The sequence below is a fragment of the Rhyacophila brunnea genome, unplaced genomic scaffold (assembly GCF_057557595.1).
Source record: "Rhyacophila brunnea isolate RB1 unplaced genomic scaffold, BYU_Rbru_1.0 scaffold_17, whole genome shotgun sequence".
Taxonomy (NCBI): domain Eukaryota; kingdom Metazoa; phylum Arthropoda; class Insecta; order Trichoptera; family Rhyacophilidae; genus Rhyacophila; species Rhyacophila brunnea.
The window spans coordinates 11,498,494-11,515,466 of record NW_028232827.1 but is presented as its reverse complement, the minus strand read 5'-3'; the positions used below and the strand labels follow the sequence as shown (position 1 = coordinate 11,515,466).

Sequence of the window (16,973 nt, the reverse complement as noted above, 5' to 3'; positions counted from 1 at the left end):
TAATCAACCAACGAGCAGTTTTCTTTTTCCGTTTCAAGAGTATTCCCTTTGTTACTTTTTCCTTGTAACGGATTCTCGAGAATCTCGTTGAAGATTAATTTCACGAGAATTTTTGAAGCCAGATTTCTAGAGCGCAACCTCTATGTATAATATTATGTTTTCATTTATAATAAATTATTGCTAATAGGTACTCATAATATATTTTATATTGTGTCGTTTGATCAGCCAATGTTTTATTTAAAACAACATATTTTCAAATTAAAATTGTTTAAAAAATATCTCAATAATACACTTTAATATTATATTATTATTAAAACCTTAACTAAATTTATGGTACAAATGTTATAATATGATTAAAATGCTATTGTTCAAATTTCACCCAGAACCTTATTAATATTAACAATCAATCTGTTAGCAAATCGCTTGAGTCCATTGTCCTTCACTGTGATCTCGGTGTACCTGTGACAGTCAACCAGAGCTGGTCTGCACGTGGCTTTGTAGTGATGCAAGAGCGCCACGGCAGGAGCTACTGCACGTGCACGTTCGGCGCCCATCAATGCACTCAACGCATAGTGATTGAATACTGTCAAAGCTCTTGACGTGGAGACGAAACTCTTGCTGTACTGAGGCGCTGGGCTTATGAACTCAGATCTATACACATGCCTCAGGGTGTGCGGAAAAACTTGACCACTTTCACCAAACTTATCCCAACTATTTTCACTTTGTCTATACACATCTTTAAAATTACTATTCTGATCCATTTCACTACGTATTCTTGCAGAATCTGTTGTATATTCAAAATCTATGTTATTTAGTTTATTATTTACTTTGGTAGTTTTTGAATATTTATCAGTGTTTTCTGCGGTGAACGAGTCAAAGAAAAACGCATTGCTGACAGCTAACGACGCGGCTCCTGGCGTATCATTTTCTAAACTCTTTAAATCTACTAAAAGTTCTTGCCAAGTTTCCACTCTTCTAGGAACTATTACTTCATCGACGTCTAACGGTATCACGTAGCGCGATTCGCGTAAATTTCTATAAAGGCAGTCGTTGTAAGCGAGAAGATGGTCGCGACGTCGTTGCCAAAGAGTTGAAGCTAATTTTCTTGGCGCTGGATGAACTGATGCTACTCCAGTTTCTACATAATAATCCAAAACTCTACTAACTAATTTAGGTATAGATCCAATATAAACATCGACCTTTTCGGCGCCTAATATTTTTAAAAGTTCAAACCATTCAATAAGCCTAATCGAGATGTCATTTTTAAAATACATGTCTTTTACGCATACTGTAAAGTTTCTCATGAATGGACCACTATGATGTTGTTTCACTGATAAACTGTTTAATGCTCTTTCACAAGGGTTTGTAACGATTGATGTGATGAGCTGACCGTTATCACTGTTTCTTGAAGAATCCAACGCGCAGGATATTAGTAATGGCGTGGCTGACCCAAGAGAACCAGGATCCCATTCGCTCCACCATATTTGAATCACTGTAGCTTCAATGATTTCAACGTCTTCGTTTGGTAATATGTTGTAAGCTTCACTACGCCACGTCTGACAGAAAAGTGGAGGTAGCTCGTCGGCCGATGTACCTGAAACAAAAATTAATAATTAATATTAATGAATTTACATTCAATTCAATTTAATTTGTTACACATATGAACCAGAATTAACTATATTCTGCCTGGAAATTTGTCATTTGTGATCGCGCATATTTCCTTAAGGGGGGACATGCTCGTCGTAGGTCAAAATTGAGTTTTTATTGTATTTTAAAACCATGATCCTGGACACTCCTTAAAGGTTGTAGATAATCTATTTATATAATTTTTAAGCCTTATTATCCCTCATATTTATTTTAAACATTTTATGACTGCATAAAGTATTTTTGTTACATAAAATAGTATTCTTTTAAACCTCTCGCTCTAATGTTTTAGAATATAGTCATATTTCGGTACATAACTGTGCAGTGGTGTTAAGATTTTTTACATTTATTAATTTTTAAACGCATTTATAAAACTATTAGTATAATTTATGACGAGATAATTTTAGTAAAATATTTACGATAAAAAAATATATTGATAATCTCTGTGATCCCAAATTTGACAAGAATTAGGCATTTTATTATTCAAAAAATCGGCAAGATTAACACATTTGAAGATGATTCTAAAGATATTTATTATAGGCTATGTCTTTGACCATTCAAGTGTGATAAACATCTTATGAATAATGTTTGCTTTATAATAATTATTGACCTAAGAATAAGGTAGTGTTTTTTTGAAATACGCCATTTCTTTTGTCATTCCCCAGTGGTTAAGCTACAACGTACGGCCGTAGCCATAAATTGACAAACTATAATATAAGTAGGGAGTAAAATGATATTAACGCGCGTGTTTGAACATGTACCGTTTAAAAATTTAAAAAAAAAATCGGTTAGGTACATGTTCAAACACGCGCGTTAACATAATTTCACTCTTAAATTTATTACGGTTATTATTATACTCTTATTTTACTTTAAGCGAGAGGTTTAAAAGAATACTATTTTATGTAACAAAAATACTTTATGTAGTCATCAAATGTTTGAAATAACTATAAAGGATAATAAGGCTACAAAATTATATAAATAGATTATCTACAACGTTTAAGGAGTGTCGAGGATCATGGTTTGAAAATACAATAAAAACTCAATTTTGACCTACGACGAGCATGTGGGCCGTTAAGCCGGGTCGCAATAAATGACTCAAATGGGATAATACAAAGTTTAAATCAATTATGATGCTCATAGTAATTTATTTATTAAGTAAGTCCCCTACTTTAAAGAAATGTTTTAGACATATTATATGTTATGACATACGAATATATTACGACACACCTAGCATATATCTATGACACACCTGTGTCGGTGAATTGTTGTAGGTTTAAAGTGGGTTAAAAAAACAGTGTAAACTTACAAAAATAATTCCAATGTGAAAGAATAGGTTTGCGTTCTTGTCGGTTTACAGGAAGCCAGCGGCAAACAAATTTTGAAAATAACCAATATACCGGATTATTTGTTAGGTTAAGTTAGGTTAGGTTAGGTTAATTCATGAATGTTACGTAATTGGTTACGAAAATTAACACGGTTCCCGCCTGGCTTCCTGTAAACCGACTTGTACCAAAAACACTATTAATAATCAGTGTTATTACAGATATAAATAAATATAAATATATTTTTAGTACCTACTAAATATTCAAATTTCTTAAAATTAATCAGACCCTGATTTTTTAAAGTTTATAGACGTGAACACTCGTGTATCATTTTATCTTATTAAAGAGATCTTTTATTCCCCATAAAAGATGTGTTGAAGATTCGAGTCAGTCATCTTTAACACAATGAGAACCTTTTGACCCCTCATATCGAAATCTGACAATTCTACCGCCTCTTCTGTCAAAATGTCAAAACACTTTACACCGACAGTAGGTAGATGAATGTAATTGACACACATTGTTGTTGGTTTATAATACACACAAAAAGTGTTGGCATTGAAATTATCTATATATAGATAATATCTATATATATATATATATTATTTTTATCAGAAATTATATCCGTTTTTTTAATATAATGCTAGTCGAAAAGAGTTAGGATAAAAAAAAATGTTTATTCTGAGTAAGTGCTAATACACAGTTTCGTCCGGTCCATAAGTTACAAGCGGCCAAAATTTATAGAGAGACTAGATTTATGTCAAATATTAAAATTTACAACTTTAAAATTAAATTATTGTAACAATTATAATACATATATACACGCATATGATAAACTACCGTCGATAGCGGCCGATAGCAGTCTTGTGTATATAAGATGCGTTAATATATTCTACGTCATAAAAAATACTGTTGCCTTAGATTAAGCGGAGTGTCATATGATAGCCTGATTAAGATCGGGTGTAGTTCGGTGAGGTCATTAACTTCAATATTCTACGATATTAAATTTGACCCCGTGAAAAGAAATGTTGCTGATCACTGATATAACTGGTCTTAGCTTCAAATACGAAATTACATAAATATAAATAAGGTGTCAATCAAAAGTATGTTTTCATCACTACTGCTGTAAATTATAAATATATATATATAATATAGTATCTTATTAATGACGTATACGTCCTATTGAAAATTTTGAAATTGAACTGCCATCGTATCTTATGATAAAATGCCTTATCTATTACATACAGCGCAATAATTTCGTGTCAAATTAAGTATGTCTATGTATAAAGTTATTATTGCCACTCACGTTTTTCATATAGATCAGGTGTGGCCAAGTGTGGTCGATCGGAATGTAATTTTCAAAATTATACATCCCTGGATTTTTGAATGCTGTGTGATTTACGATTTTAACTGTTTGACAGACAGAACATAGTATTGGGCGATTTAAATTTAAGACTTAATAAAGAAATAGTTTTAGACTTATAAAAGTCAATATTTGTTTGCAATTGTTTATCAAACATATTCATAAAAACAACCTCAATCACTTTCCAAATAATATAATATGTAATACAGATAAATATTTATATAAATATTTTATTTTACTTTATAAATAGATGCTATATAAATCCATAACGTTATAACGAGTCTATTTTTTTTAAATCTAATAAATTATATAGTATGTATATATTGTAACTATCTTCATTATGTTACTTTACAATGAATGGCAGAAAACTATATGTCGTGATTTTGTTTCGAGGTGATGGTGTAATAATTCTTAACGTATATTTCATTTTAGGTCGGAACTCCCGAAGGATTTTATTAAAAATCTGTGTTTTTAACATTAATTGACAAATCACATATAGGTATATGACAGTTAAACACAATTAACTTTATTTTATTGAAACAGGCTTGATGATATTACACGTACTCTCTCTCAAAAACGTACCGAAAATCAAGGCTAAGTTACATTTTAAATTGTTTGCTTGTTAATACAACTCATTAATTGTCCGCTGTTTGACCGCTTTTGCGTCGTCATTTTCACTGCAAATTTGAAACAAAAATTAAACTGGCTGACTTTTAATCAATTAACCACAATCATACTAATATATCAGTTAATTTTCTTATTATGATGATAACACTGCATTTGTTTCAATTTCAAAGCAGATTTTAATATTTTCATTAAATGCATACGCGACCAGACTAGATCATCTTAAAACACATAAACATACATACTCTTTACATGTTCGCGCCTTGATACTTGAAAAATATAAAAAATATACTCACAGGAAAGAAACCAAATCAATTCAATGTATGTTTGTTTAAAAATTTTGTTTTTATAAACACGTACAATTACACATGTATTATTCACATAATGAGATTGGTTGCCTATTAAATCACACCCATTAGGTATTTTACTTCCCATTAATTCTGTATTCCCTGAAATGAATGCATACTGATGAAACCCTATACTACGAGTAACGTGTTGTTTTCTCATTTATTATGTGAATTTGGTTTATAGATCGTGAATATGTGTTTATACAAAACATCAATTTGAAAAATACGTTGACCATCCCTGATTCCGATGATAGTAATATCATTAATAGAATGTGTGTATGTACACAAAAGATTGAATTACTTCAGCTGACCGGTTAAATTGATTATTTTTGATGGAATAATCATCACGATTGTAAACAACATCATTAATAATGTTTAAAAAAAGATAATATTAACAGACAAACTTAGTGCTAGAAGTTAAAGTTCTCGTCAAGAACTGAAGTCACTACGTATACATCTAATGGATATGTCTACGGGTTTATTATTTTTATCATATCTGAAGTAGAAGAAATGTATAAAAAATTATTTTAATTCCCACCCCCTCTCTACTCAGTTTTAATTTTAATTTAGCAGCTGTCTTTTTCTAATAGTTTTTACATATTTTTTTATGCACTTGCTTCAAAATAATAATAAGATGTTGCCTGTGTATTCTGCAGTTAATTGGTGACATAGTAAAATGGAAAAAAGCTATGATGTGGAAGAGGAAGGTTACCTTTACGATATTCCAACAAAGTGAAAGACGCTTAATAATAGAAGAATTTTATTCAGGGTTCATTGGAAAAATATAACCAAGAGTCATGATTTTTAACAGTGAAAGACACGAAAATATATTAAATTATATAGGACCTATGGTCACAAATAGAAATCCGGTAGGTTTTAATACCAATACAGTAAAGTTTGACGCAGGGTTTTGAATGTGTGAGTGTCCTACGAAAATGAACCACGCATTACAGACGTGCAATATTGTCTGTAATACACCAATATTAAATTAGCGTCAATGCATAAGCCGAGAGCAGTAGTCAGTGTATTCGAAGTATGACGTATTCTTCCTTACTTGAGATCAGTTGCCTGCTTCTTTTTACCCGTTAGGAATTTAAGATCCCATTATTTCTGAGATCCTTGGCTACGGTATATATACGTAGTCAGACTCGCGCCAAGGTCCCCAAGGAACATGGTTGTCCTCATGCAAAATCCCAAAAGATGCTCTGATGATAAGATGATGATGAATAAAGATGATAGGTTTATATAAATAATAATCCCTTAATCCGTCAAATATGTTTAAAAAAACCCCTTCTTGTTTGAGACCTTTGTTTAAAACATTGTTTTTCAATTTGCGAAAAGTTTAAAAGACAATCCATCACAATGAGTAGATAAACAGCTAAAATAATAATACGTATCGGCATTATTATTTAGTTGAAAAATACTGTAAAATTTGTGAAGCAAACATATTGAACATAAAGAAAATGGCAGCAAATGCGTATGCCATAAAATCAGAATGCCAACTGAGTAATATTAATATTGGTGGAGTTTACCAACTTATCCATACTTTATGCGTTTGATAAATAATTTCATACATCATAACGGAATAATGACGTATAAGGTTCCTTCTATTTATAGTCCAAATTCTTTGATTTGGGTTCGTGTTCTGAATCAGGAGACATATTGTTTACAAAATAGCATGCCAAATTCAACCCGACTCACACCTTGTAATTTATTTATAAATCGAGATTAAAACAATATGTCTTTGCTCTACGGTAGCTGGGACATTTTGAAATTTTATCGGTACACAAAAGTGTCACCAATTATGTCCGAATTGAAATTGTAATATTATTGCTATCGCTTCAAATCTTCCACACCGATTCTGTCATCACTCCAGGAAGTGAATGACGGGTCATTTTCTTCGCCGGTCGACTATCTATTCAACACTCCATCCGGCCATTATTTAAATCGTCCAATGATAGGTGAGTCATTCTTGGAATTACAGCGCCATTTACACGGATTAGAATAAAATAATTATACCCATCATTATACATTTGAAATCTTCTCATAACAATTTGTCACATTGTCTATGTTTTATATTAAAAAAAAAACTAGCAACACTGTCTTATCCTCTAGGTAATTTATGACATTTTGTGTTTATCTTGTTTTTGTGTCAGCCAAGCAGTTTATCATTAACTACGATTATCTCGGGATTTTGTTTCTTTATATTATAGACTAGAGATATATATCTGTGGTCTTTGGTCTACACATCTAATATTTACCTAGATTAAATACAAATAAAAATGCATTTTATAAATATAATTTAGATAATTTGGTTTGTCGAAAAGGAAATGCTCACAAAATATAATAAAATTGTATACCTATCTCGTAATGAATTATATATTAAATTAATCAAAAACTACAGATAAATAATATGTATGGTGAGATTGCTCACAGACTAAAATAGCAGGTACATAGAAAAGAGGGAGGGGTCCATTTTGAAAAAAAAATGAATATTCTATTTTTTTTAAATTGATTTTTAAGTCGGTGGAACGGGACAGGGTTAACAAATTCTAGCAAGTGCCATTTACCCCACCCGCGGAATTGCGCACTTTTCCTGGTACATTCACAATACTCAGATACTGCGCACTTTGAATCTAGCGATAAATATTTGGCCTACAGGTATAACTAAGGGTATTCGCCTATAAGTAATTGCAAGCTGTCGAATTCACAAGTTAATTAAAAGATTTGTTAGTGTCCGTTTGTGTTATCCGCGCTTTATTGACTCTTAGACATGTCGCACCAGAATATTAAAGTAAGAATTGCATGCCATAGATAGTTGCACCAATTTATGAGTGCAAGTTCCATATACCTTGTATATCGTAGAATGCCGAGAGAAGCCAATCCGCTGAAAAGGTTGTTCGACAGCCAAATCATCCGAGGCACGATCATCAGTCATGAAAGCCTAACGAAGAAAAAGAAGAAAAAATATTCCATTTACCTAATTGAGTTGTACCTATTTCTTTTAGTTTCTGAGGAGGGGGGGGGGTCCAGACCCGAAAACCTCTCCTTTGTATGCTCACCTACAAATAGGCATGGAGCTCATTCGTATATTCAAATGAGACTTTCACACCATTGGCTTCTTCAACGAGCCCGATACACCGAAAAACTAAAGCCTAATAGTTAGTACTATAATATTTGAAATCAAGATTTTGGCTCTATAATAATTATGTTCGGTATATTATAACAAACATTAATTAATAATTGTTGGTTGCTAGGTATAAATTATCTTAATTTTTTGGTATGGCAATTCTAACAAATTAACGACATGAAGTTAGTAACATAAGACGATCTGTCATTGCGATCTCGAGCGCTTTCGCGGTGAGTAGGTACCTATGTATGTAAGAATGCAATGGCCGGGAGATGCAAACCCGCGAAATAAATTCAAAACAGGCCTACAACATGACCATATTTGCACGATTTAATTAACGTAATGGCGGACCGTGTGGACGCCGGACCATGCTTTAAGGCGCGAAACGTGTTGTGCCAACATCGTGTCTGTAAATCTTCGCGAAATGAGAGTTAACTATTTCAAATGATGCTGTTGGGTGCTAGTGTGAATGCAAAGACATGTTTTGCAATTCCATTTTCAAACGCGTTAATTGACACAACAGAAAAATATATGGCTGTTCACAAGTGATTTCTTATTTTCAAAATGCAGTAAAGTAAATTAGTCCGTGATTGTCCGCTACTAGCAGAATATTATTCTTTTGTTACAATCTTGTTACAATCATGTCTATAGAACTGGATTTGCCAAAAGGGCACAAGGTAACCAAATTGCTTGAGTCTCAAACTCAAAAAGATGTTAAATTACAATACAAAATATTTTTCTTTTTGTTCTATAGAATATTTTTTATGAAAAAAAATGTTCAAACTCGTCAATCTCTCTCCCTAAAATTAAAATGTAAAAAACTCTTTATTTTTTGAAATATAAAAAAGCGAGGATCAATCAATATAGCATATTATTCTCCATAATTCTTTCTTACAATATATATCTCTAAAATGAAAATTAAGTCTTTTGAAAGAGCTGTTTTAGCCAAATTTGAAAACAGACCCGTCTATTTGTAATGCATTTGATATAGTTACGTAATTAAAAAAATAAGAAAGCAATAAGTACCTACATAAAAGTACTACGTATAAAGTTTTAAAGAAATGTTAATAGTATCGACCGAGGGCACTTGATGGAATTTGAATTTAAATTCTAATGGATTTAAGTTTTATACTATTCCAACTCAAATAGAATAATACAAAATAGAATTTTAAAGAAATAATTTTTACTACTTAGTATCTACCTTTAACAGTGTATTGAAAATACCTGTTTTTTTAAAGAGAAAAGTACGAGCTCAATCGCCTTAATCATGGAGTCAAGCTGAAATTTTCTTGAAATATTTGCAGTTTCGGCAGATGCGAATGACAACGATTAATAGTGATTCCACTGTTGTCGCAGTCAAATCAAATCGCCTGAATAGGTACATCTTCCATAGTAGCGGAGAAGTATCTTTATATAATCCATACAACGTGACTGTAATTCTTCTATCCTTTAAATATATTGTTGGCAGTGACGTCCCATAAGGGTAGACACAAATAATGCTTTACTTAGGGGTGACACATTTTAAAGGGCGGCAAATGAAGGAACGAATACGAATATTACAACTTTTAAGAGCAGTGGTGGTTTTCTATGAAGTATGCGATGCGGTCGATTTGTTAGAAAGTGTAGACATCTTAGTTTAAAAAATAATAGATACAAACAATAAAAATCCTGATGACCTATCTTATTATTCTTATGTTGTATTATAATACCTAATGAAGGTTTATTTTAAAGAAAAAAACTCAAAAGGGGGCCTCTTAACATGTCAGCGCCACAGACGCCATTAAACTACCGTTGTGTAAAAATATGTTTCGTTGAAATGCTCTAATCATCAGTAGATGACGATATATTATGATGTAGTTCCCCAACAAATTTGCATAAAATAAGAGACTACAAATTAAAGTGGATGGAATATCTGCCTAAGGGCGCCTCCTTGGCGTGACGTCCCTACACTGATTGTTCGCATTCATAAATGTCTTATCTGAGGCGCTTAGGGTAGCTAATCTAAATCGGTTCAAGACTTAGGTTAATAGTGTAGGTACCTATTGGAGTTCTCAAAGGGTTGACTGTAAGAATTCACTTTGTCTATGGAGGTATCTAGATTGGACATCGCGATGTGATGGACCGTGTTGTCGGCTGAGCACATTGTGTACTAAGAGAAAACTGCCATGAAAATGGGATACAGCTCGATTCCCAAAACTTGGTAGACTTAACAGTAGATACAGAAAACATTTTAACAATAACACAACAGATAAGTTCAAAAATTATTAAAATCGCAACGTAGTATGAAAATGTAAGAACACAAAAAAATGGATACGGAGGGAGACAAAAACACGCGATATGATAGACTGTTAGAGGTTAGTAGATTACCAAGATGATATAATGCCGGAATGTCACAGGGCGAGTAGACAACCGCTCAATAAATGTAGGTATAGTGTCATTAAAAGACGAACGCATAATTTTCAGAAAATGTACCTAAGTGGCAGCGGAGAACCATGAATCGAGAAGCCACGAAGGAGTTAAGGGAGAAATTCGTCCAACAAAGGTTCGAACCCTTCATCCTCGTATTCACTAGGGGACAAAATGTCCCAAACACGACGCGCAACATAGAGTCTACGTGACGCTGCAGCATTGCGCACTTTCCCCAAACGTTGCACGCAACATAGTGCGACATTTTTTTCTACGTGATGCGGGACATCGCGAGCGAGCGCACAGGCCGCGCGTCAGTCCCGCGTCAGGTGTTGACTAGTGTAGGTGGATGCACAACGTGTCGCTCGACATGACAGCAGTGTGAAAATAAATATGTCGGTACGCAGCACTGACCAACACAACCTCCTTCCTTGGGCAACATCTCTGCGACAGTTGATGTGAGTCTTGATACGTACAAGCAAAATACTGCGTAACATTGTACCCGAGACATCAACGTAGATATTGAGCATCATGACCCGCGACATGTTGCTCCATTTGCCTCCTAGTCTCTGACGAGATTTTCCAATGATGATTACATGCAGCGGCGATTTTATTTGACGTAGTTAACGCAATCGATTCATTAAAAGATTTAAAAGAGGCTCGTGAAACAGTTCCAATCGGTCATACTTAAAATTATAAGTACCATAATCGTAAAAATATCTGTATTTCTCACAGATTGAGTATACAATAAAATAAACTATTTGTATATTCAACGAATAAGATACAAGATTTAAGAATGTAACATTCTATATATTGAATATATTACATAATTTGAAAACATCTCTAGAAATAATCATTTTGTAGAAAAAAATATACAAAACATACGTTAATATTATTATGTGCCATCACTGTCATCTTCGATAATAATTATTTTTAGTTACGGTATGTGACACTAGGAGAGAGATGCCTAGATTGATATATTTACGAGGTAGGTACGTTGGTAGTTTGAATTTATTGCTTTTATTTTCTTTTTATCGTGGGGGCCTCAACATCACTCATTGCCCATAAATTCATCATTGATGACATGGCTTTAAAATTAGCTTGTTTTAAAAATCGTTTGAACAACAGAGAACAACTCTATGAAATATTTTGCCAGAGTCAAGGCTAACGTCTGAATGGGGCAAGTTATAGACAGATGAAGATGACATTGAAAAAGTGGTCTAGTACTTGAGCGAATTAAATCATTGTTTATAATTATAAGAAAATAAAGCTTTTGGGTAGTACAAAACAGTGTCATAAATATTTCGGCTACCTTGAATCATTGTTTGTATAGTAGAGAAATGTTGCGATAGTCTATATTTTCTTATTTCAAATATCACCGACATTGAAAATGTATTTGGACAAGCAACAACGTGTTTACCTACTGTTTTTACCATCATATTATATTTGTTTTTCATTAGTATTGTTTGTTAAATAATAAATCAACAGCTATGGTTCGTAAAATTCTCGAAACTACTGCTCCGGTTCGGAAATAATTATGAAAATCATTATATCAATTTACATTCTTCTATAAAGTTTAATAATAATCTTGACAATATATTGTATATATCTATTTGTGTCCACAATAAAACGATTTTGTGTTGTTTTGTTACAACTTTTTCAGGCGATATTAAGGGGGGACATGCTCGTCGAAGGTCAAAATTGAGTTTTTATTGTATATTCAAACCATGATCCTGGACACTCCTTAAACGTTGTAGATGATATATTTATATAATTTTGAAGCCTTATTATCCTTTATAGTTATTTTAAACATTTGATGACTGCATGAAGTATTTTTGTTACATAAAATAGTATTCTTTTAAACCTGTCGCTCTAATGTTTTAGAATATAGTCATATTTCGGTACATAACTGTGCAGTGGTGTTAAGATTTTTTACATTTATTAATTTTTAAGCGCATTTATAAAACTATTAGCATAATTTATTACGAGATAATTTTTATAAAATATTCACGATAAAAAATTATATTGATAATCTCTGTGATCCCAAATTTGACAAGAATTAGGCATTTTATTATTCAAAAAATCGGCAAGATTAACACATTTCAAGATAATTCTAAAGATACCTATTATAAGCTATGTCTTTGACTATTTAAGTGTGATAAACATTTTATGAATAATGATTGCTTTATAATAATTATTGACCTAAGAATAAGGTAGTGTTTTTTTGAAATACGCCATTTCTTTTGTCATTCCCTAGTGGTTAAGCTACAACATACGGCCGTAGCCATAAATTGACAAACTATAATTAAAGAAGGGAGTAAAATGATATTGACGCGCGTGTTTGAACATGTACCGTTTAAAAAAAAATAAAAAAAAATTCGGTTAGATACATGTTCAAACACGCGCGTTAACATAATTTTACTCCCTATTTTAATTATAGTTTGTCATTTTATGGCTACGGCCGTATGTTGTAGCTTAACTACTAGGGAATGACAAAAGAAATGGCGTATTTCAAAAAAACATTCCCTTCTTCTTAGGTCAATAATTATTATAAAGCAATCATTATTCATAAGATGTTTATCACACTTGAATAGTCAAAGACATAGCTTATAATAAATATCTTTAGAATCATCTTCAAATGTGTTAATCTTGCCGATTTTTTGAATAATAAAATGCCTAATTCTTGTCAAATTTGGGATCACAGAGATTATCAAAATAATTTTTTATCGTGAATATTTTACAAAAATTATCTCGTAATAAATTATACTAATGGTTTTATAAATGCGTTTAAAAATTAATAAATGTAAAAAATCTTAACACCACTGCACAGTTCTGTACCGAAATATGACTATATTCTAAAACATTAGAGCGAGAGGTTTAAAAGAATACTATTTTATGTAACAAAAATACTTCATGCAGTCATCAAATGTTTAAAATAACTATAAAGGATAATAAGGCTTCAAAATTATATAAATAGATTATCTACAATGTTTAAGGAGTGTCCAGGATCATGGTTTGAAAATACAATAAAAACTCAATTTTGACCTTCGACGAGCATGTCCCCCCTTAATCTGATTATTAATACTTTTGTACCATTCCATAGTATTTAGGTTTTGTATTCCAGGGTTTGCTTTTCCACATCTTCAATGTCTGTGGATATTGTATGATATTACTAATTTAGCTAATTAACACATGGAAAATAATACATCATTTTAAAGAACACAACAGTGACGTCCTGTGGGGCTAGAAAAGCCATGCACTGCTTATATGCGGCAGATGAAGGAAGGAACGATATATAATGCTTGCGGGCAGTTTTAATTAATTTTGTAATTAACGTGCTATTTGTATTTGCACATCAACTAGCAAAAACACAATTTTGTGCGCCCCGCAAACATTGAATCATAATTTTTGAAAGAATATTTCTTCAAAATTAGTTATTTTTCACCTGCGGCGCTGAAAAATATTGCCTGCCTAAATCTTTAGCAGTAGTACGTATCAGACTGTTATTACATTTACATGTAAGATTTCTTTTTCTATACAATTATTTTTTGCTTTTTTTTTCTCTACCTTGTTTTTTCTCTTGTTCTCTCTAACATATCGAAAGTCATTTTTCTTCAGATTTCATGTTTTGGTAATTTCGATTTACAAGTATGATAACGTATCTATTTCATTTGTTTAATATCCAAATATACAAGTGGAAGGGAGATAGAATCATGTAAACATTGTAAACTAACATAACGTATCTCCGTAGTGTCGTATATTATCTATGGTAGTGTCTCGACAGCCAGTCGAACATCACGTATGTCATAAGTTTGCAAGCTATAATGTCAGTGAGTTAGCTGCGTTTGACTCGATAATAACACGTAACTCATACGCTTGATAGTTCTAATAACACGTAAGTCCTGTAGATACATTGAAATTTAAAAATTATTAAATATTTTGTTTAAAGTATAATTCAGAGTAGTGAAAGATTATTCTACAACAAAAAAAATATAGGCATTTGATTCAGTAAGTTGAAATATTTAGTGTTAACTGCCTCCTGAACACTTAGGTTAGACTGAATTACGATATGTTAGAATTAAGCCGACGTTATTATTACTGATACACATCTTCAATAATTGAACAACATGAAGGATCTGAGGCCGTTGGTAAGGATTCTTGTTGCCGAAAACATGTGTCATTTGTTTATAAGACATAGCTCATGTATTCTGGAAGAGTTATCCAAGAAGAATCGTCTATAGAAGCGCATAGGTATGGACATTCGTAGTGCCTAGTCTGCTCACGTGTTTGCTGGGAATTTATCGCCGTCAGGTTTGCGGTGTCTATTTAAAGATCGCGCACGAGTTGCCCTTTCGGTTCCCGCGAAAAAGACCAAGCGACGCGCACTCTGGCCGAAGACACGCCGCGCCGGGTCGGGCGTCGGCCGACAAACAATCAACTCGGAGATGCAAATTCACAGAGTTCTCGGTGTCACGGTGCGGATTCACGATCAATAAATATTTAACCAAAAAAATGGCGCGAACGTGCGAAGAATACCTACTAATTAATGGATGAAAAAAAAAACAAGTATTTATTGCTTACGTTGGTATACTTTTTTTATCTGTCCCAGTTAAGCCTGTCGGGCATTTTTATTTCAATTGACAACTTACAGACAGGGTTCAATTATTCGTGTCGATACTTACAGGGAAACTTTACTTAAAATTAAATTAAACGCTTAGATTATACGTTTTATAAGTTTGCGCTTTTTACTACACTGATACGCCTCTTTGCCTGATTGCCTTGCGTACAATTAGATCAAATGATATTCCCTTGTATTAATATGTGTAGTAATAAATAATATATAAATACATAGATAATTATATATTATGTAAAAAATATATTTTTAGAATTTATTACATCATTTTCATCCTAGAGCCGGAGTGCGACGTTATGAAACGTATACTCTACTATATTAAATTAGCCCCTAAAATGGGTTTATAGGATGGTCACAATAATGTCGTACAAAATAATCATTATTATAAACCACTTCTTTTATTCAACAAATAATTCACAAGATTTGCAAATTTAACATTCCATAATATATTGAACATACATACAACATACAAAACTCCTCAGATATTTACCCACTTAAAAAAATATGTAGTACCTACTAGTTTAAATTATTATAAAAGTAGGAGGTCTGTAGCTTAATTGGTTAAAGCATATTGGCGTGATACCAGTGGATATACGGGTTCAAATCCCGTCACGCGTCGTATTTTATTCAAATGTGATTTTTTCTAGTGGGTATAATTAATATAATATTATCTGGGGTGTTTTCAAAATTATGTATGTTCAATAATTAGAATATTACATTCTTAAATCTTGTGAATTTTTCGTTGAATAAAAGAAATAGTTATTTAAAAATTATTAGCAAGTTGAAGTAAGTTACAACAAAAAATCTTGGAGTGATCCGTGACGTCGGTTCGTAATTAAAGTAATACCTACTTTGATTTAAAATACAAAAGCCGATCGTGCCTATATGCGTGAGCGCGATACCCGACAGATGTCGGTTCGATTCCTGCGGGGTGTCTTAGATCTGTTCTATTGGTTATAATATATTTTCTCAGAAGTATTTTCAAAATTATGTATGTTCAATATGATACATATTTAATTACTGAAGGTTGACAAAAGAAACGTCTGCATATCTGTACTAGACAAAATAACGTAAAATGGTGGGGTCACATTTTAAATTTAATTAATCGTTACACAGATGAGAGCGTGGTAATGCAGAAACTGGTCAAAAAAGGACTGGTAGCTGGAATAAAGTCAATCATTCATGGATGAACGACACCTGTTTTCTCAAAGCTTCTCGTGACAAATCATCTCGAGCGTTACATTTTTTTTTTAAATAAGCGATCATGTTCAGTTTAAAAAAATATCCCGATCATAATAAAGCATCGATTTAAAACTCTTACCGATGCATTCTAATGACGTTGACACTACATTTTTTTTAAATTGTTTTGATTAAAATAAACTATATAGGTACCCATTTTGGATATAAATAAAATCAATTTATATCTTCATCTTCTTCTTATTATTGTGTCATCTTCTAGCGGAGGTCGGCCACCATCAAGGTGATCATAGCTATGGAGATAAACAAC

General features: G+C 32.4%; 1 pseudogene; it reads right to left on the bottom strand.

Annotated features, from left to right (window-relative positions):
• Positions 1-368: 368 nt before the first annotated feature.
• LOC147073679 (uncharacterized) overlaps positions 369-16,973 on the bottom strand; it is a 42,639-nt pseudogene continuing 26,034 nt past the window's right edge.